The sequence below is a fragment of the Lagopus muta genome, chromosome 21, assembly GCF_023343835.1.
Source record: "Lagopus muta isolate bLagMut1 chromosome 21, bLagMut1 primary, whole genome shotgun sequence".
NCBI lineage: Eukaryota > Metazoa > Chordata > Aves > Galliformes > Phasianidae > Lagopus > Lagopus muta.
This window is the reverse complement of record NC_064453.1, coordinates 2958347-2980214: the sequence shown is the minus strand read 5'-3', so window position 1 is coordinate 2980214 and position 21868 is coordinate 2958347. Positions and strand designations below refer to the sequence as shown.

The window sequence follows — 21868 nt, the reverse complement described above, 5'->3', positions numbered from 1 at the left end:
CTCTTATCTGAGTGCTGCCATGCCAGCAGTGGCCAGCATTCAGGAAGGAGGCAGCAGAGAGTTTCTGTTAACACACCACCAACAATACTTTCCATCTGTGGCATATTTAAAAGCTGAAGCATCTGAATGTTTTCTTGCAGGCTGTATCACAGAGTGAATTCCTGCCTCCATCGGTGTCAGCAGAGGAATTCTGTGATCATATAAATTACAGAACACCAGCAAGAGGCAGAATGCAGCAACGTGCAGGTTGGGATGAGCAACCATTAATGCTCAGTTTCTATATATTGAATTATTGAAGTTGTTATTAAGAGTGTAATTGTTCAGCTTGGGTGCTGGTGGCGAGAGATTTCAGATGATAAAGATGTCTCCAGCACAGCTCATCTCTTCTCACTAGTGTTGCAATTTGGTGAAAGCAGCCTGTATCAAAGGATCTGGAGGTTGGGGTATGGTTTATAGTGCAGAATAGTCTTGACCATGGTAAACTTTCTAGTTCAGGGTTCACATACACAGCGTTTCTCCTTCTTTGTGCATGTCTAAGCCTCATGTAGCATTGAACCACCCAGCTCTGCTTTTGGTTTGGAAAATAAGGAGTAACTGTCACATTTCACCTGCTGGAGCACAGTTCTTCAGCCATTATCAACACTCCATGTGAAACCTTTCCTCTCATTATGTCACTGCTAGACTGTTAAACGTTTTCAACCATTTTGGAGGAGTCATAAAAACAAAAAGATAGCAAGAAATCAACTTTATCTCCTTAAATATCAAGGAGGAATGAGCTCCCCTAGCATCTTCCACCACTGTCTCTCTCTCATCACAAAAGAAGGACCGTGCAGGTTTGCTGAGAAGAGAAATGGGGGGGGGTGAGATGGCAAAAACTCCCCACCATTCCTGGGGCTCTTTCCAGGAAGCTGCCCCCATTCCTGTGCTATCTGGGGCTGCTGCTGGCTCCATGCTGTGCCTTTGGCTGCCAGCTTTGGTGGGTGGGCGGCCGCCCTTGGGGGTCCCACTGCTGCCCCAGCAGCCATGGGCAGAGCTGGGGGGTGGGCTGAGCTGGGAGGTGGGCTGAGCTGGAGCTGCCCCAGCCAAGCTTTGGGCCTGGGGAGGGGAGGAAGGCTTTATTCTGCTCCGGTGGTGCTTCTCAAATGTTTTTACACAGGCTTGCAGTGAGCGAGTGTTTACTGCTGAAAAATAGCACTGTTGGTGCCTCCCTCCCTTCTCCCCCCCACCCCATTCCTCTGGATTGCAAGATCTCTGTGTTTAAAATGTCCAGACCAGCGTAGGAGCGAAGACTCAAAAAGATGGAATTCTAAAGAGAAAATGCTTTGTAACTGCGTGTGTGTGGCTTGCAGCAGTGCTGAGAACCTTCCCATATAAAAATCAGCTCCCAGTTCTTCCCCATCCTCCCCCTTCCCCTGGCTCTGTCCCTTGTTCTCGCCTGGCTCCAGCCCAACTTCTGTCCCTGTGTCCTGAGCCACCAGACCCCCGGAGCTCCAAGAGGTGCATGCAGCTGATGGCCCTGCTCAGGAACAGGGACGTTGAAGCATGCTCTAGGAAAGGTGTGCTGGATTAACACCTGGATGGTTTGTTCTGGTCACAGCCGTGCTGATTTCTCAGCCAACATCCAAACAGAGCCCTGAGTGATAGGGCTGCGTGGAGGACGCAGGTATTTCTGGTGCTGGTCCTACTCCATTAAGCTCAGCAGTAAATTTCTTTGGCAGAGGAATGAGATCTAACCAAATATTTTCTTTGGGCTTGGTTCTCTTTTCATTAGCTTTGTTTTATGCAGAAGTGATGTAAGCAAGAGAAGAAATAATTTATTTTTTTTTTTTGTCTAATTCTTACAGAATTATTACTGTTTTTGTGTAGGATTATTCAACTAACGTGCTGATTTCTGGTCACAGGCCTAGATACCTCCAGAGGATGTCATAAACTCTTTTCTTGGGTGTGATCTTTCTGCATTCTTCACAGCAGGGTTAGGAGATAATGGGGTTGGAATGTCTTCTTGATTGTGCTTTTTAGTTCTTTGTCAGGCAGGATAAAACTCCAGCTAATCCTGCCATAAATTTAGGTATTCCTAATCCTCCAGTATTCCCACTTTTGTTCAGGCGCTAGGTATGTGGTCGGTCCTGTGCCAAAAAAATAAAAGAAAAACTGGGGCCTATAAGCAGCTACATTAACAAAAATAATATTACAAGCTGCCCAGTATTGCTCAAGTTCAGCTGGTTTTAATAACTCTCCCCTGTAACCTGTCTGGCCATGCAGTCCTTGCACGGGAGAGACCTGGGAGCTCACAACATCTCTGCTGTGCCTTCCTGGCTGATGGGGGCTTTGCAGGCTGCTGTAAGGAGACCGTGGGCACGCAGCTCCCAGCTTTGCTTTTTTACAAGCATCAAAATAGACAATGGGAGGAAAAAAAAATGATAGAAATAAACAAGCAGGCTGTTTTCGATTAGGAGCAGCCCTGCTCAGCCCTTGTTTGCTTAACAGTACAGATAATTAATCCTCTGAGAATGGATTCCTGGTCCAGGGTAAGACAGCAGGGCCTCCTCCTTGCTCCCCTGGGTCCGATTCTGGTGGGCTCTGCTGGCATGTGCTGGGGGTGAAGCCCATAGAATGGTCACTGGGCAGTTCTGGATCAGGCTCCCTTTTGTACTTGATGTTGCTAAGCTGAGCTTAGGGGCTGTGTGTGAACTCATTCATCAAAATGACCAGCCTGACTTGCCTCACTGCTGTGGTTTATGGGTGCCATCTGCAAGCTGTACTGAGGGCCTATGAAGCTGGGCTTTCTTAACTGTATTCCCAGCTTCTCCAGCTGTTCCATGTGGCCTCTGTGCACCTGAAGCATGGGGACAGCATCCCTACCTGCCTGATAGGAAGGAGCGTTCAACTGAGAAGTGTCTGTGCTGTGAGATGCCCACATGAAGGATGTAGCCATGAGCAATTCTTACTGCCCTCATCAGGCCCTGCTGGTGGAAGGGAGAAGCATCCCTCTGCTGCCTTGCTTTAAACAGGGCACAGTGTGAGGCACAGACACAAATGCAGACAGTTCAGCTTCCTTCTTTTCTCTTTTCCCCTGCAGAGAAGCTGGCCCTGATCCTGGTGCAGAAGAGCAATCCTGCTGCTGTCAGAGGAGCTGCACTGACATAAATCTGCTGTAAGCAGGAGCATCACAGAGCCCTGCATTGGACATTTTCCACCTTCCAGAGTGAACGGGTGGACTCCTCTGAAGCAGACAAGCCTCAGTGTGCACAGCTGTCCTTCTGAGATGGATGTTGCTATCTGCAGCAGGCAGCTTTGCTGGTAATTATCATGATTTCTGATAATTATTATTGATGATGGTAATACGCCGTCACGGAATTTGTGCTGTGGCATTCTGGATTGTTGCAAAACTTCTTGCAGAACAAACAGACTCCTCTCGTGAGGAACTTTCCAGGTAGCAAAGGAACGTGTGATAAATAATGTCTGTATATCCAACCAGATCGAGATGTGAGTACAGAAGGTCAAGCTTGCTATTCTGCTTTCATACCATTTCTCCAGACACTCCCGTGATAATAAATAATAATGATTACCTAATTAACTGTAAGGCATAATAGCAGCTTTCATCCCAGATCTTAACAACTCTTTGAAAGGCGGATTTTGCAAATGTGGGGCTGCAGCACAGGGGATGAAGAGCTTGATTTTCATCAGCCAGTGCTCAACTCGCCAAAGGGGCACACAGGGAAGCATGGAGCAGAAGGGGCTGAATTTGTGCTCGTTGCAGCACTGCCCAGCACCTCACTTTTGAGGCTGGTTGTGCCACACACACTCCAGACATCCACCCTTCCCACACCCTGAGCCAGTTGTTGTGTTCCCAGCTCACAGGACGACCTCACACCTGGGAAGTGCAAGAGCAGGAATGCTCTGAGCACGGTGTGCGCCGATGCTCCGCTCCCAGGCAAGTCATGCAGGCAACATTGTGCAGAGCGTCTTGAAACATTTGCAAGATGAAAAGTAAATTTGTACTGCTGGTCCTGTCTAGACCGTTCTGTTTTTGAAAAACAAGTGTGCGAGCAGCTTATCTAAGACAAATGTGTTTGTTTTAGGTTTTTCTTCCCCCTCACCATTTCTGCCAAGAGAACTGGAGGGCTGCGGTCAGTGGCACCACTGAGGGACACATGAGCTGACAGTCAGTCTGCTACAGCATATATTGCAGTCGTTTCCAACAAAGGCAAAACAAATCTCACGTATTCAGTGGCACTGCAGGTCAGGCACGAAGCTGTGCCAGCTCCCACAGTTCGGGTAGGAAAAGAAACCCAAGCAGTGCAGAGAGATGAAAATGATGGCTGACCAACCAGCCAGGAGCTTCTAATCACATTACTGCATTCTGCACACAGTGAGTAGTGAAGCAAAAACTCTCAATGAGGGAAAGAAAGGGAGAGAATTGCTAGAGAAAGATGAGGATGGGAGGAGAGGGAGAAGCTTCTCTCTTTGTCCATAAAGCTGGTGTCTTCCTTGCTTGGGAAATGAAGACCCTCTGACCACCAGGGCTTTTTCCTTCCAGTTAAGACAGTGTACAGATATTCTGTCAGACTTTGCTGCGCCCGTTTGGTACCTATAAAGCTTTTACATTCAATTCTATTAGGTTGGCTCTTTCCCAAAGGCATTAAATTCACATAAGAAATAAAAACATTTTGCAGCGCTGGAGCCATTCATACCTTAGGAAGTCGTAGAGCTTCATGAGTGGATGGCAGAGAGAAGACCTTCCAGCAAGGTGTCCTTCAGGAGACCTTTTCCATTTGCCACCAAAATGTCTGGGGCAAGAAAAGGGATATTGATGGGCTGAGCAGGGTGTGTATGGGGAGGGCTGTCTGCTTGGTGGTGAACACCATCCTATGGGAGCAGAAGAGCACACAGTAAGAGTGTGTGTCTAGCAGCAGTGGGAGAAGAAGAAATATTTCCAGAGTGGCCTTAATTGGTAGAATTAAGTGGAGCATCAACAGAGGGGAAGGGTGAGATGCAGCAGTAGAATTAAATAGCATGGTGTACCTGGATGCCCTGCAGTGTTTTAGGAGGAAGCAGCCCCTCCCAGAGGGGCTGTGCAAATGCTTGCAGGGTGGAGGAACTCTCGTGGCTCTTTCAGAGCCTGGAAGAGCTGTGTGTGTTAGGTGTGATGTTTTTGAGGTGCAGCAGGCTCTGAAATGCTTCCCTCCATGCACGGGTAAGGGACTGTGATTAAAAATGCACCCACAGAGAGGAGAATAAAAACAACAACCCAGAAACTCCTTGAAGAAAGATATTTATGTCCTAAGTTGTAAGGCTAGCCGAGCTCCCCTAAGAAACAGCAGTAACAGAATTTAGCTGTCGGAACCCAGAGACGCATTGTTCTGATTTAATAATTAATGTGGAGTTAATTGACGCTTTTACTGAACTGAAACAGGATAAAAGAGACCTGCTGGCCTGGGCGCCATGCTGCTCTGAGAACAAGTTTGTTCTGTTCCCCTGTGCCCCCTCTGCCCATTGCCTCCCCCCCCAGAGCAAGGAAACAGAGCTTCCCTGCTTCCCTCTCCTGGGCCATTGCTTGGCAGCAATTTGCCATCCAGGCACTGACTTTGGAAGTCCCTGAGCCAGGCAGCAGTACCAAAGGATGCCTCCAAAAGGCAGCAGAGCAGACAGAGGGAGAGACAGGGAGAAGCTGGCTCCGTGTCATCTTCAAGAAAGTAAATAACGGTCTGAGTTTATGGCTTTAGAAATTAAGAGTCGTGCAGAGTGTATCCAGAGCAAGATGGCTTTTAACCCCCTTGGAGCCTGTGCAGTGTGAGGAAAGAGTCTCAGTCTTGCTAGGAAAAATGGCATAAATTTGGTAGCAGCGTTGTTAGTAGAGAATGGGCTGGTGAGAGGGTTTCAAATTAGGGCATAGCTGTGCTGGTTGTCAGGTCCCATGGGAGGGAGCTGCAATGGCCTCCATCTAATTGCAGCCAGTGAGAATCGCTGTTCCAATCGCAAGGACCTCTGGATGAAAGTTTATCAGGAAGGAAAAGCTGCTTTCTGTAGATTTGGGGTTGTTTTTTGGGGGGGTGCCAGGGTGGATGAATCTTGGAGCAGATCTGCCTCCAGTTCCTGCAGTCTCTGCCTCAGTTCTGTGAAAAATCCCTGTTTTCAGCCTGCTGGTGTACTCTGAGGTGTGGTGCAAGGTGGGGAGTTGTGCTCATCCAAGAAGGGCAAAAGAAGAGATGTGCAAAGGAATGCTCCTCTTGGTCTTCCTGTCCTTCCTTTCGCCTTTCACCCCATCCTCTATCATCATCTCCTACCTTGAAACTGGAGCAACAGCAGCAGCTGCTCAAGTCCACAGCACTAGCAGCTCACCAGAAGGCCATTTGCACATCTTCCCATTTAATAACTGCTCTTCAGTGGCTGCCTCTGAAGTGCAGTCTTTCCTGAAGTTTTGCCTTTATTTTCCAGGTGTGCCATCGCTGTGAGCTGCAGTCTGGAGCTCCAAAAACGTGCAAGAGCACAACTCCTATAAAACACTGATCATTGGGATCACCAGCACAAGGGAGGTATGTGGCACTTCTTTCTCACTTGTGGTTCGGATGCTCTCTCTGGAGATAGAAATGCTGGAACGTTGGGTGCTTCGTTCTCCAAATAATTCAGGGGACAAGGAGGGTTTGCTAAGCTTGTAGGAAGTGCTTTTTCACCACTCTTAAGTCCACAGAACCACGTCCACAGGCCTGAAAACCACCTGGGATGTTTTCTCTAGCATATCTACTGTCCTTTGAGTGCTTCCTTGTGGAGACATCATGCTGGAGACACTCATTAACCACACTAGGTGTTGACCTACTCTTTCCTATGTCTGAACACACATTTAAAAGATTTGAATGTATCATCAGTGTGCTACAAGACAAGCACACGTGCAGTCCCCACTTCTATGACACGTGAACTGGAAGGAGTTGGGGAATGGAAGTTACAGAGAAGCATGGTGGCCAAGTGCTGCCACCTGCACTGAACGTGTTGTTCTGGGATCTGGTGGTGTACAGGACATAACACATGTTGCTTATGTCTTATTATGTCTTATTATGCTTTGCTTATGTCTGCATAGAATTTACCAGCTGCTGAACGTACCATCTAAAAGCTGCTTTTAGAACCTGGAGAGATGAGCGTGTGTTATTTGGGCTCCCATTTCAGAGTCTCATAGCTGGAGGCCTCTAAGGAGTATAATCCCATTTCTTTAGGGTCATGTGAACGTGGGGTGTATGCAGGTACATCCCTGTTTATTAAAAAGGGGTATTTTTGCATGAGTTTATGCATACGTGGTTGAGAGAAAAGAAGGGGTAAGGATCTGTTTGTGGTCATTTTTGCCAAGGAAACTAATTTAAGTGAAATAAATAGAGAAACAGTGGCTGTGGAATATTGTTATTTATGTGCAATCCCACAGTAGCCAGAAGCCCATCTTTTTTAATATTGCCAGGTCCTCTGGAGATCTATCGATTCTGCCTTTGGGTGAGATTCTAACCTGCGCTTGGTGCTGCTTTTGCTTTGTTGCCATTTAAGATAATAAGACGCTGTGATTCTGTCCGTGGCATCCATAGGAACGGAGTTATGCCAATATTGGTGGTTTCAGAAAATGATTTGCAAGTGTGTGCCAAAGCCCTGCAGGGTTGGCCGTCCAGAAACACCGAAATGAGAAGAAAAGAATGACTCCATTGATCCAGTCTCTAAACTGTTCATTGTCTGACCTTAGGCAACTCATTTAATTCCTCCGTGCCACAGTTTATCTGTCAATAAAATAGGGATAATATCTATTTATCTCTTACAATAGGTTGGAAAATCTAATTTAAAAAAAAATGTTAGCAATAAGCTTTTGATCCCGTCAGGGCGGACAGCAAAGGATGGCATTATTTACAAATTCACATTTTCTCTTGCACGGAGTTGACATTGTTACCGTGCTATCCGGAATTAAGCTGATGCTACATAGCTCCCTGAAACAGAACTGGGCAGATTCACTGCACGGGGGAGGTTCTGATGGGATTCTGCAATTGGAATTTCCCTCTTGTTTGCTTGGGCTGTTTAATGGATTCAGTTTGGGCATTGCATGTTGCCTGTTGGTCCTGCTTGGTCTGGGCACAGAGAGGCTGTGCAGGTGGCCCTGGTTGGCTCCTGTTGTTCTGTAGGTGATGCTGTGGCTCTGGGGGGGGGAAGGACACTGTGCTGTGCTTTGTAGGAAAGCTGGGCTGTAAGCAGAATAAACTGCAGGCCCAGCTGGAGCGATGAGTGCAGTCATGGCCTTCCCAGGGCTGCACTCCTTTTACAGCTGCATGGAAAGAGTGGATCCCTGAGCAAGTCTCCTTCTCAAGGTCCCACAGACCTTATGCAGAGGGCACGCGTGCACCAAAGGGAAACAGGCAGAATCACAGCAGGCACAGGGGGAGAATTCAATTCAGGCTCACCCAAAAGGGGATTAATAACCGTAATTAAAAAAAAAATTAGGAAAGAAAATAAATCTCCCATCCGTTAGAAAATCCTTTGCCTCCCTGCAGGAGAGAGGAGACAGGGAGCTGAGCTGAATGCGGGATGCAAGAGCCAACTGCAGCCCAGTGAATTAGTCTTAACTATAGCGAAAACAGCGCTTGTGTAAATGAGGCCCCTCAGGGCCGATAACCGAGCAGTAAAATGTTACAGGAGGGAAGTAAGTCAGGGCTATAAAGCTGGGAAGTCAGGACTGGGTAGCCGGGATCTGGAGCATAAAACAGGCGAGATTAAAGGATGACAGATGAGGGTTGGGAAGGATGCACGAATCCTGACCGGCCTGAGGATTGTAACTCCTCTGGAGATGGGCTTGTTCCTCCAAGCACTGCCTGGTGCCAGAAAATGAGCAAGATGCCCACTGAGAACTTGAGAGTGGAAGAGTGAGGGATGGATGATAAATAAAAGAAGGGAATCTAATCAAATCAGCATTGAGTGTATTTGATTTAGGAGGACACCAATGAACAGAGAAGGGGAAGAAGGCGGCAGGGTGGGAGTTGCTGTTGGATGGGACCGTGGCTTTGAGTGAGATATAGCACAAGCCCTAAATTATCATCATCATTATTTTTTGGCTGGGCTGTGTTGTGACATCAATACCAATTTACACTCTGGGTGAATAGCACTTACTACCTTCTTGTCTTCATAAATTGTGCATTGTCCTTATTTATTTGCCTCCCCGTCCCCTTCCTCTCCTCCTGCATTGCTTCCCTCCCCCTCCATGTGCTGCTGGCTATCCTTGCTGTGTCCTTGAGCTTGGCGTTGAACCCCACTTTGGAACCCCCAGCTCTGGGTATGGGAGCACTCAGTTTGTGTTCTTTATTGAGAGGAGGATGGCGTGCACAGAAGGAGATGCTGCTCTCGATAGACCTGTTAGCTCCTCTGCTCATCAGGCACCTGGTATTTCTGTTTGTGATGTTTGTGGCTCTCCTGTCTAGCTGTGAGCAGACATATTGACTGCTCTGAGTCAAAGCCTTCTTCCTGACATCACATGCTGTGCGTTCAAAGGTCAACATTTCCTATGCTCGCTTTCTGCCCAAATTTAGTAAGCCACCTCACGTTGTGAAGTGCCACGAAAGGACTGCTGTGGCATCACGAGACATCTTTAAAGCTACCTTCAAGCATGGAAAAAGCGGGTCAGTCACATCACGACAACCTCAGCAGTGCCTGCAGGCAGGTCAGCTATTTTTGATATGTCCATAGGACAAAGCTGCTCCATCTTCTCCCTGTGCCGACTACATTCTAATGGAGGAACCATGCTGCAGGCCACTTGCCTTCCCAGGGCATCTCTTCCATGCTTGTTGTAGTGTTAAAAAGACACAGAGTCTATTGCTTTAGCTGGAGTGTAGCAGCCAGGAGGGGGAAGGACTGTCAGAACAGTGACCACATTACCTTCGGTAACCAGATATCTCTGTCTGCTGTTCAGAAAGAGCAGAGCTTGGAGGGATGGAGCCCCTTCAGTTGCATTTATTATCACAGAATCATAGAATGGCCTGGGTTGCAAAGGACCACAATGCTCATCCAGTTCCAATTCCTTGCTGTGTGCAGGTCACCAACCAGCAGACCAGGCTGCCCAGAGCCACATCCAGCCTGGCCTTGAATGCCTGCAGGGATGGGGCATCCACAGCCTCCTTGGGCAACCTGTTCCAGTGCCTCACCACCCTACAGGCTGCCTTCTAGCTGGTGTGACTTTTGGCTTTGGATACCAATTCCCACTGTGTGGCTTTGTAGGAGGAAGGTGGTCTGTAACCATGAGCAGGAGTTACATAAGGAGAAGAAATGTTGATTTGGGAAGCTGAGAAGCTGTCATTCTATGTAGAGATGCAGTGGTTTTACACCAAACTGCTGGATTTTACACCAGAGGAGCTGAGCTGTGCACACGTTCTGCTGCTGTGCCTTTGTGATTGGGCCAGTGATTAAATGAATGAGACAAAGGCTGTTTGGAAAGTGAATGTGTGCCACGTTCCTTTTTCAGTTTCATTTGGAATTATGATATAAAATCAACTGAAATAAATCTGGTTCGAAAGGGAAAACCTTCTTCAGTGGCTTGAAATCACACCTTTGTCTATTTTTGGGAAGTCTGCTTTGCTGAGAGGAAAAGAGATTCAGATGATGCATGGAGAAGCCTGATGCTGGTGCCTGCCCAGAGGAAGCAGACAAAGGAGGGGAAAGGCTAGAGGAAAAAAAAAGACAGAAAAATGACCTTATTTAGGGGTAGCAGATTTAATCATCTCTGATAGAATTACAAGTGAGGAGTCTACTATGCTCATCTCTTTCCTGTAAAGACCTTTTTTTCCTTTCCAGTCTGCCTTCTCCTGTAGGGAGGAATCAGTATGTAGGCATTCTCCTTGGACAGCAGCTGTGTGATGGAACCCTCACTGCTGGGTCGTGCCCTTGCATAATGCATGATAAGACAGCAGGTTTGAATATGCTTAACCCTGTACAGGTGCATGGGGAGGAAGAGGGATGCAAAGAACCTTTTTTCTTGCTGGCTCTGTGCTTGGTTTGATTTGGGGGATGCAGATGTCCATCTCCCTGCTGCCTCTTCCCTCAGACAGCACTTTAGTGAACATTCTGGGCAAATGTTGGGTAAAATATGCCATGTTTGATTTTCCTAGGCTTCCATTTCCTATTTCTTGTGCCTCTTCTAGGGAATCTCCCTAGAGATAATGACCCCAGAGCGGTGTCATTCCTGTCTTCATTGATGCCACTGTCTTGGATGAGCATGGAAGGATAACCTGGCTAGAGATGCTGGTTTGGAGAACAGCAGATAACCCCCCCTCTCCTGATCTGACTACTAAATCTCAGCCAACCCAGCAGTTCTGTGCAGGAATTTGAGGATGTGGCCCCAAACTTGGTGACCACTAGGATGCTTTGCCTTCCTTCCCTGCCTGCTGGTGGATGCTGGGCTCCTGCACTGTGACCCAGAAGCATTTTGCCATCTGTGAGCAAAGCAGAGCATTGGGATTAGCTCCCAACAGCCTGTGCTGCTGATGGAGGTGGCTGAGCTGATGTGAGGATGCCGTTCAGCTCCGTGCTGCTAATCCCTGGCTCTGACAGACAGACTTCTCCCTCCTGCCCTCCTGGTGACCTCAACCTAATCTGGAGGAGCTGGAGGTCAGGGATCATTCATGTGGTGTCGTGCTGTGTCATTCACTGTGAGTGACAGAACTGCTGTGATGAATGGGGAAGGGTCAGTGCGAGCACCAACCCGAGGGATGGATTTGTGGGGCTGCCAGCATCACTGCGTTCAGCATCTGCCCAGCACCCCATGGGCTGCCTGCTGCAGGGCCAGGAACCCAGAGCCTGCATCAGTGCTCCCCAATGGCAGGAGGAGAGGGTGGGAAGCAGCTCCTTTCTCCCCATCTCTTGTTTTATGAGGCAGCTCTCCCATGTCATCTCAGATCCTTCCCCTATACCTGCGTAACAGAAGCCATGTAGTTCTTCTAAGCCATGCTAAGGTAAAGCACACGTCGTGACACTACAGCTGCATCCTTGTAAGGTTGTACTGATAGAACTCTTCTGATAAAATCAAATTCCTCTCTCCCATTTGCTATGAGGCCATACCAGTGCTTGGAGGTGAATCAGGGTCCCACCTTTGGGGCTCAGTACTGCTGACCTGAGGCAGGAGGGGTAGGGCTGCCTTGCAGAGGCCGTCTGGCAGCAGGCTGGGTGTGTAGGTGAGTCTCCTGATGAGGTGTGAAATCCAGCACCCCTCCTCAGGTGAAGTTCTCACTGAAGTCAAGGAGAGCTGTGCCAGAACTGCTGCTCCTTCCTGGCTTCTGCTTGCACAGCTGCATGACTGCAGTTGTTTCTCAATCAGGGCCAGCAGTGCTGGGATGCACCAAGGTACGACTGCCCCAACGTCCTGCTGGCAAGTTCTGCCTCACATCCACAGGCATTAACACAATCCTCTTCCTCATGTTTCCATCATTCCCACGCTTCTAGTGCTGTTAGGGGGCACAGCTCTTATTAATGGGCATCCTGTCCCTCTGTGCATGCTCTGCTTTCCCCAGGCTAATATCAGCTGGAAGGACTTTAATTTTTGTCCCATTTTAGGGTGGGCATTCTGAGATTGCTCTGTTTCATTTTCTCAGCAATGCAAACTCAACTCCTCCTCGATGTGACTCGATGAGATGGGGCAAAACATCATCATTTAGTGATGAGAGGTGATGGCATTTCACTGAGGTGTCATGGATGAGGCGCAATCTGTCTTTCCCATTCCCAAAGTGATTTCCAGGGAGGCAGAATTGAACGTGGGACCATCGTGATAAATGGGTGAGATTTTTAACTGTCGTGTCAGAACAGAAAAATCCCTTCATCTTATACAGGGTATATTTTTTGAGTGCTTGAAAATGAATCCAGAAGGAGGACATCCCCTCTGAGAGCTGTCAGGTCAGACAGGGGGTGATTAAAACATGGTCCCCATGCAGTTGTTGAAGCAGCTGGCTTAGTGGGGCTGCTTCTGGGTAAGGCAGAGGGTTCCATTCCTGCTCACGCACAGCTCAGCTGGAGCACGGTGATACAGGAGCCTTTTCCTGTGCCCAGCACCTCAGTGTCCAAGGCACGTTTTCATCACTGGATGCAGCCTGTGCTCTAATGAACACATCTGGGCTGCTGGGAGGGGAAGGCACCATGTGTGACACTGTTTGATGTCGCCTGGGAATTCCTGTAGCTTGGTGGTAACGTGCGCGGAGGCAAAAAGTCTGGTGCAGTGCTCTGCTTCTCCTTCCTCCTTTTCCTCTTTTCCTTTTTTCTTCCCTCCTTTTCTCTTCTCTCTTTTCCCCTTTCCTCTTTTCCCTCCCCCTTTTCCTTCTCCTTTTTCCTCCCTCCTTTCCTTCCCCCTTCCTCTATTCCTTTCTCCTTTTTCCTTTCCTCTTTTTCTACCCCCTTTTCTTTCTCCTTTTTCCTTTTCCCCTTCTCTCCATTTCTTCCCCCTTTTCCTTTCTTCTTTCCTCTTTCTCTTTCCCTTTCCCTTCCCTTCCCTTCTCTCCATTTCTTCCTCCTCTCCCTTCTCCTTCTCCTTCTCCTTCTCCTTCTCCTTCTCCTTCTCCCTTTCTCTCCATTTCTTCCCCCTTTCCTCTTTCCCTTTCCTCTTTCCCTTTCCTCTTTCCCTTTCCTCTTTCCCTTTCCCTTCCCTTCCCTTCCCTTCCCTTCCCTTCCCTTCCCTTCCCTTCCCTTCCCTTCCCTTCCCTTCCCTTCCCTTCCCTTCCCTTCCCTTCCCTTCCCTTCCCTTCCCTTCCCTTCTCTCCATTTCTTCCTCCTCTCCCTTCTCCTTCTCCTTCTCCTTCTCCCTTTCTCTCCATTTCTTCCCCCTTTCCCTTTCCCTTTCCCTCCCCCTTTCCCTTCCCTTCCCTTCCCTTCCCTTCCCTTCCCTTCCCTTCCCTTCCCTTCCCTTCCCTTCCCTTCCCTTCCCTTCCCTTCCCTTCCCTTCCCTTCCCTTCCCTTCCCTTCCCTTCCCTTCCCTTCCCTTCCCTTCCCTTCCCTTCCCTTCCCTTCCCTCCCCTCCCCTCCCCTCCCCTCCCCTCCCCTCCCCTCCCCTTCCCTTCCCCTTCCCCTTCCCCTTCCCCTTCCCCTTCCCCTTCCCCTTCCCCTTCCTCCTTCCCCTTCCCATTTCTTCTCCCTTCCCATTTCTTCTCCCCTTCCCCTTTCTCTTCCCCCTCTTCCACTCCTCTTTTCCTTTCCCCTTATTCCTTCCCTCCTCTCCCTTTTCCTTCCCCCTGCTCGGCACACATCTCTATATGTACGTGTGTGTCCCTGCTCTATCGCCCTGTCAAACCTCCCCCCGCCAGCCCGGCCCCGGCCGCCCGTGGAGCGCGTAGGCAGCGCTGACGGCGGCTGTTGCCGCTCCGCTCCGCGCCGCCCCGCAGCGCCCCGGGGGAGAGCAGGCGGGGCCGCCCCGCTAATTGCGGCGTGCCGGCGGCTCAGCGCCGCTCCGGCTCCGCTGCCGCGGCGGCTCCGACCGCAGCGCCCCGGGGTCAGGCGGGGAGGGGGCGGCGGCGCCGGCTGGGCCGGCCCCGGGCAGCGCTCCCGGAGCCCCGCCGGCCCCACGCGGCTCAGCCCCGGCTGCCTCCTCCTTCTCCTCCCCCCCCCCTCCTTCTCCTCCCCACCCCCTGCCGTGTCGCTCCCGGGGAGCGGCTCCGCGCTTCGAATCCGCATCGTGCGCTGATGGCGCGGTCAGGCGGCCGTTTTGATGTCGTGGTGGAGATGATCGGATGATCAGCCAGTCCGTGGGATGCAGAGCAGTACATGTGTGGTGTAATAAAGTTCTGGCTCTGTGCAAACACACGCAGTACCAAACAGCGTGGAAGGATCAGAAAGCCTTGTATTAGGGGCTGATGGCTCCGGGAAGGAGCTGTAGGATGATTTTGTTTTTAACCTCTTTGGACCTATTGGCTAAAAACTCAGCGTTCCCATACTTGCATATAGCAGCACACAGACCTAACGCATTCATTACGCTTGTTGGCAGCAGCAGTGAGAGTGTTACAGTGCCAAGTGGATCCCAAGGAGGAAAATGGGAGTGGGTTCTGCTTGCTGAAGGGTCTGCAGGAGGTGGTTGGGTGCTGTGCTGCTCTGCTCAGCTCTGGGGCACATGTGGGAAGGCTTCATGGGCAGCAGAGCACGGGGAGCAGAGGTTGTGCTCATGGATGGAGCTTGCATCAGGCTCGGCTGCAAGGGGGGAGATGGGGTTGGGATTAATGAGATGTGAAAGCAGAACGGAAGAGAGAAGTACGAGGCTTAGGATGCAGTCATAATTATTGCTCTTTTTTAATAAGAACTATGGATGCTTATCATCCCCGGCGCACAGCATTGTATGAGGTGCCCACGTCTGAGAATTGCTCTTTCCTGCCTCGCTGTCAGGGTCACAGCAAATGAGTGACAGATCCAAGAACAGCACCTGGGGGTCCTCACCCCACTGCCACTGCCTCGGGCAGGGCGGGGGGCAGCGCTGAGCTGCAACCCCCAGGAGATGGGGGACCACGGCAGGGATGTGCAGGAGCCAGCTGAGATGCCTGGAAGGGAGAAGCAGAGAGCTGGAGCTGAAAAGATGAAGGACCTCATTGAACCTGAAGTGCCTCATTAAGTGCAGCACAGCTCGTGCGTGCACAACGGCAGATTTTTCGGGAGATAGGCGAAAAGCTCAAACGGGGGAGGGGGGTGGGGAGAGATGGGAAAAACACTTCCAAAAAACCACTAAAATTTCATAGTAGGATGTGTAAGGAAGAAGATTAATTATGCTGTGCTTACAGGCATCGTGCGCCATCCCTTTTAGAGCCGTCTGGCTGCTGTGTAGGGAAGCAGAGCTGTCTGCTCTCCCTGGCTCCTGACTCTGCAGTGCCAAACGCTCTGTGCCTCAGTTTTTCCACAGCTGAGCTGAACGTAATAAGTTGCTATCTCAGAATCTTTGTGCATGGAATCGTAAGACAGCAAACATCCACGGGGCTGGAAGCAAAAACAAGGGACAGCTCTGCTCGTGCAGGAAACTGATGTGGAAATTCAACTAAACCAGGGATATGTTCAGGAATGTGGGAGCAGCGGGTTGGTTTTGCCCAGTTCTTGGTACTTGGGGGTGCTGTGATTCCCTGGCTCCCAGCAGTGAAATAAAGCAGTGGCACTCTGGCTGCAAGGAAAAGAGAAAGGGATGTGGGGAAAGGCATCGTTTCGACGTGGTTTAGTGGGCACAGACTTGGTGGGCTTTTCCAACCTGAATGGCTTGGAGAGCTGCCCTCTTGAGAACAGGGTGACTGAGGAGCTCCCTTTCTGGGGGGTGGTTTGCAGCCTGGATTGTCAGTTTGGTCCACAGCTTTAACCCAGAGAATCCAAGCTGGGAGCAGGAAAAGAAGTCAGAGCGGTGCTGGCAAACAGAATGGGGATCTGAGAGAGCAGGGGGAGAGCCCAGGAGTTGTGCCTCGTAGCCAGAAGACACACAATGCAGAATGATTGCTTTTGCTAATGGAAAGGTCATCTTCGGTGTCTGTTAGTGCCATTTTGTGCCAGAGGTCGCAGGCTGCAGCTGGGAACTTGGAGCCTTTGTTCCGTGATGCTGGTGTTCCCAACTTGGAATGATTGGATAGGTGAGAAAGCACGCAACTGTTTGCATTCTATTTCTGTTAGTTTTATATATGCTCATGGCAGCTGGTGGCTGGCAGTGCTGGTGGCTAGCAGCAGCTAGCTGTGCTGGGGAGGAAGGGAATGCAGGGTGGGCATCTGGAGCCTGGTGTGGACGTGTTGGATGTTACCCTGCAGACATAAGCATCACTTGGAGATGATCAGTGGCTCACCAGTGTGGTATAATCACCAGAGACGTGCCAAGCACTGGGCCATGGATCACTCTCCAAGTGACAGTGCACTCCTATGCGTGTGCTACGCCTGCCCAAGGCCCCCGGTATAAATCCTCTTGCAGTGGGGCAGCACGCCTTCCTTAAAGCATATATATGTACACAGGGGTGCCCTAAGTGTGTCACATCACTCCGTTATTGATGGGCACCATCGGGCCTCCGCAGGGCCACTTGCACTTAGCAGGAGAAAACGCTTGGTGAAGCTGAATAGCACTCACTGTGATCCCACCCTGCAGCTCCCCAATGCTTGTTGGCCTTCTCATAGACAACTCCAGCATGCACAGCCCCACCATGGGATGGTGTTCCCAGTGTGGAGCCAGGGAAGGCTCTGGGAGGCAGAGACTGCAGTCAGGGGATGGGGAAGGATGGAGGTGAGGTGATGTGGGTGCAGAAGTGCTGCAGAGAAAAGCACTCTTCCATCAATGAGCGCAGCAAAGAGAAGGCAGAGCTCCTGACTGGCACGGTGGGGATGGGTGGGTGGTTGGACCAGGTGGTCTTAGTGGGCTTTTCCAACCTTAACGATTCTGTGATTCTGTATGAATGGCTGAGCATCCAGAGCTGTGTGTGCAGGGACACAGATGTGGGTATCTGTAGCATGGGATGTGGTTGGTGGGCACGGTGGGGGTGAGTCCATGGTCGGACTGGGTGATCTTACCGGTCTTTGCCAACCTTATTGACTCTGTGATTTTATCAGTGCACTTATCTGCAGGAGCGTGGGGTTTGCACAGCCCTTGGCAAGCACGGCTGGAGATGCCAGACATGTTCTGTCGTCTGGGGCTGTCAGCACTTCTTTTGAAGTTGAGCAGATGTTGGTGCAAACGTTCCGGGGACACCGCCGAAAGAGATGCTCTGAATGCAGAAAGCCATCAGGCTGACATATGGAAAGGTCCAGGGATGTTGGTGTGGTTTATGTGTGAGCTGCCATGTTTAACAAAACAATTAGCATCACTAACGAGCGTTTCAGCATCAGAGAAATTAGAAGGATGTTTCCATAGCTTTTAAATGAGTCTCAGTGCTTCGTGCATTTCCACCCCCTGGCCTGGAAATAGTTGGAAAATGGAAGGGGGTGAAGCATCAGCTGAGCGAGGAGCACCTGCAGCTGTGGATACCCTCGTTGTGCAGGTGGGGAGGGGGCTTAGGAAGGATGCAGTGCAGAAGGGATTTGTGTAATTAAAGATGGAATAACCATCCTCTCTGCCTTCTCTCGCTGCATAAAATAGGACTGAGACAGAGGGGCTGCTGGCGATCCAAGCATGGCAGCATGAAAAATGAGGAGGAGTGTGATAAGAAACTCATAATTTATGTTCCAAGCACAGACTCACACCAGCGCGGAGGGAAATTTGTGCCAATAACTCCTACTAACTCAGAAAGGCACGCAATCTTTTATTGCACAAATTATTAACGACCAGAAAATGAATGGCTCTGTAATCAGAGCGGCGCTGCCGGCGCTTTGCTGCTGCTGCTTTTATTTGTGTAAGTGCTGCAGCCGGTCCAACCCCGAAGCATTGCCCTCCACGTGCTCTGCACTGGTGCAGGGTGTGCTGGGATGGAGCATCACAGCCCCATAGCTGGGCCAGGGGAGCCCCTGCTTGCATGGTATGAGGTGAGAATCTGGTTTATTCAGATGAAGCCCACGTGGCTGTGAGGTTTGGGGTGTCTTCCCCACCAGCACGGTTGCATCCTGTGGTGTTGAGTTCAAATCTCTAGGTGATGGGAATGAAGAAAAGGGGCACGGATGGAAAATGAAGTCCCTGAAAGAGGGAAGAGGACGACGTGGGGTTTAGAATCATACAATAGCTCAGGTTGGAAAAGACCTTAAAAATCATCAAGTCCAACCGTAACCTAACCAAACTACCCTAGAGTTTGCTGTGGCTCAGCCTGCATGACCTGGCTGGGCTCACTGAGCCCTGTGCTGGAGGTGTGAGGGGTGAAGCTTTGTCCAGGAGCCCCATTTTCATTGTGTGAAGCATATCATAGAATCACCTGGGTTGCAAAGGAGCACAGTGCTCATCCAGTTCCAACCCCCTGCTATGTGCAGGGTCACCAACCAGCTGCCCAGGCTGCCCAGAGCCACATCCAGCCTGGCCTTGAATGCCTGCAGAGATGGGGCATCCACAGCCTCCTTGGGCAGCCTGTTCCAGTGCATCACCACTCTTTGAGTGAAAAATATGCTAAAGAAGTGCTCCTATTGTTAACTCAGTCCGTTATCAACAGCACTATCTCCCAGATGGCTTCATCTGAATAGGGAGGAGGGGGAGAGCTGCCTCCCCCCCCCCTCTCCTTTTGGTTGAGGGGGTGTTGCTGAGGGCTGCAGTAATGAATAATGTTTTCAGGGACTGTCAGGGTTTCATTACTGCTGGTTGTCTCGTACTGAACTCCCAATCACCACGGAACCATGCGTCTCCAATTGCCTCACAGCTCTCTGATGAACATACTTGTAATCTCATTGACCCGCCGCTCTGCTGCCACGCATAAATCCAGATTTGGAGATCTCACGTCCAGTCATAAACGGGGCTGGCAGACTTGTGATCAACAGAATAAAGCTGTCTGCTGCCAGGTGGGTGTTTTATTCTCATGGTGGAGGTAGGGCAGCTTTTTGGAGAGCTTAAGCAGCAGGGGAAATCAGAAGCCTGCAGGAGAGGAAAACAGTAAAAAAAGGTGGTGTTTAAATGACATTAACGTTGGATGTGAACATGGAATGTGGAGAATCGTGAATGGAGGGCTGAAATGGGGAGACATGACTGAAAAATAGAAGCGTTTGGGTGGTGTTTTTCAGACATACAATTCTGGGTGCAATGCTGTGTGTTTTCTGGTGTTTCCATCCTTTTTGCTTTTTCTCCTTTGACTCGGACGAGCAGCCCATAGGAAAGCTGTCTCATTCCTGCCCCCCTCCTTGTTTTACAGCATTCTGTTTGGATTCTTTGCCCTGGAGGCAATTGATGACCTTTCTTCAGCTCCGTGTCAACCTGGCCATGCAGGGAGACTTCCCCACACTGACACCAGGTGAGGATGCTCGTGCAGAACCATGCAAACAGCTGGCAGGAGGGAATGCTGCCATGCACCAAGTGCTGTTACTGCTCCATCCCTGTTATCCTCCTGAGTGCTGTCAGATCAGCAGACAGCTTTGGACTCCTCTCCCCCCCCCACTGAGAGCTTTCTGTCCTCGCAGTGTATTTTTGAGGGCCTCTGTTTTCACAGCACGGGGATGGATGGACTCCTAAAATATACAGCCAATTACACAGCAGAATTTATTAGACTTTATTCTGGTGCACGTTACGTGGTGGGGGTGGGGAGGAAAGCTCAAACTCCGGTAGGAAACCCATAGCAACTGCAGCTGTAAGTGTGAGGATGAGAAGCCCCCATAAATACACCTGACTTCGCCATCACTGTTAATTAAATGCACGTCATGAAACACGGGCACAGGGAGCAGCAATGCTCGCAGGCACAGCAAGAGCGAGGCTGCATGGCCTGGGGCTGAGCTGCAGAGCACAGCCAGGAGGGTTAGAGCCATGCAGGTGATTGGGAGAGCCCTTCCCAGCAAGGCAGAGGGGTCTCTCCAATCAGTTAGTAACATTTCTTGCTTTGTCTTCTCATCTTCATGGGTTTCACTGTAATGATCCGGCGTGCTGCACTGCTCCGCTGCTGTTTCTGTTCCTGTCCCAGATGGGTGGCAGAGGAGAACTCAGCACTGATGCTAAGAGGGGCATAGGAAGGGCCCGTCCCACTCAGCTCTAAGGGTGAAGCTCAGGAGCCTCATGCTATGTTTTGTTCCACTTCTGTAGTGTTCTCCCCTCCAAGTGATGCACCAAAATTTGGCTTCTAGGAGCAGCGATGCACGGTGTCCTCCAGAGGTGTGTGGTCCAGAGAGACCAGGATGAGGTTCTGTGTTAATGCAGCCCTACCTCATTTTTCCCCCCTTCTTATGAAGCATTTTTCCATTCCCAGCTCTGTTTCACCTTTGGTAATCTCCCTGGCATGTACTCCATCTGCACTCCTATGGGGCTGCAGCGTGTAGGAAGTAAAGCCCACAGTTCCATCTAATATCTTCTGACTGGTTTTAACCATAGCATTTTCCATTTAATTGGGAAGGCAGGCACACTTTGCATATTAACACAGCACAGCCTGCACCTCCTAAGCATTCAAAGCAGAGATGGCTGGGATGTGCCTTGCAGCAGCTGGGAACCTGCTGGGTGTCTGTAGCATCTCAGGGAATGGGATCTGTGCAGCAGGGCTGGCTTTTGCCCTCCTGGTGGATGCCCACTGGATAAAAAAAGGTACTCTCCCCTCAAAAAATCACATGCATTTCCATCATTTAAATAACTGGTCTGCAGACAGTGCAGCTGTTGCTTTGCTGTTGTGTCCATTGTTTTCCTTAGAGCAGAACACTGCTGGTCTCATTGTCTGCTCAGGGGAAAATACCATCTTCCCTCCAAAGCTCTTGGTCGTGTCGCTCCTTCCTCTTCTGTGATCCACCCATCCTCATGAAGGCCCCATTCTTTCCCTTCTTGCCTTCATATGCCACCCATTGCAGGGGTCTGTCTGTGCAAAACCAATAGCTTTGTCTTAATTTCACTGCGGTTTTCAGGACTCTCTTCTCCTTGATCAGTACTTGCCTTGGGACAGGCATATTCATTTGGATTGGGAGGAGGTCTCAGCAGGTCTTTTATGGTGAGAAGGCTTCCCAAGAGCAAGCTCACATACACACCTTGCCATGTGTGAGACACCACGGGCAGCTGTCACTGTGAACTGCTTCAGAATTACTTCATTGCACGTTAGCTGTGGTCCAGAAAGACAGCAAATGTGCAGTTCTACCAAGAGGAGGTGCATGTTTTAAACTCAAGATAGATCCAACAAACAGTGTTTGCCTTATGGAAGAAGGCTGGAGCTTGCTGGCTCCACAGAAGCACATAATGATGGCCTCAGGGCACACAGGGATTGATGGCACCCCTTGTCCTGTGCTAGGGACGGACATTCTGAGCAGCATGCACAGTAGAAGGGCAGCAGGGAGTGAAAAGAGCAGTTCTTGCATTGCA

At 50.1% G+C, this 21868-nt stretch overlaps 1 protein-coding gene across 2 annotated transcripts in view; it reads left to right on the top strand.

The window, feature by feature from the left end:
* SAMD11 (sterile alpha motif domain containing 11) overlaps positions 1-21868 on the top strand; it is a 118701-nt gene that overhangs the window by 24182 nt on the left and 72651 nt on the right. For both annotated transcript variants that reach the window (XR_007380858.1, XM_048967870.1), the window contains exons 6-9: positions 141-246; positions 3080-3300; positions 6439-6536; positions 19740-19838. The gene's annotated coding sequence lies outside the window, so the exon portion shown is untranslated. The remainder of the gene's footprint in view (positions 1-140; positions 247-3079; positions 3301-6438; positions 6537-19739; positions 19839-21868) is intronic.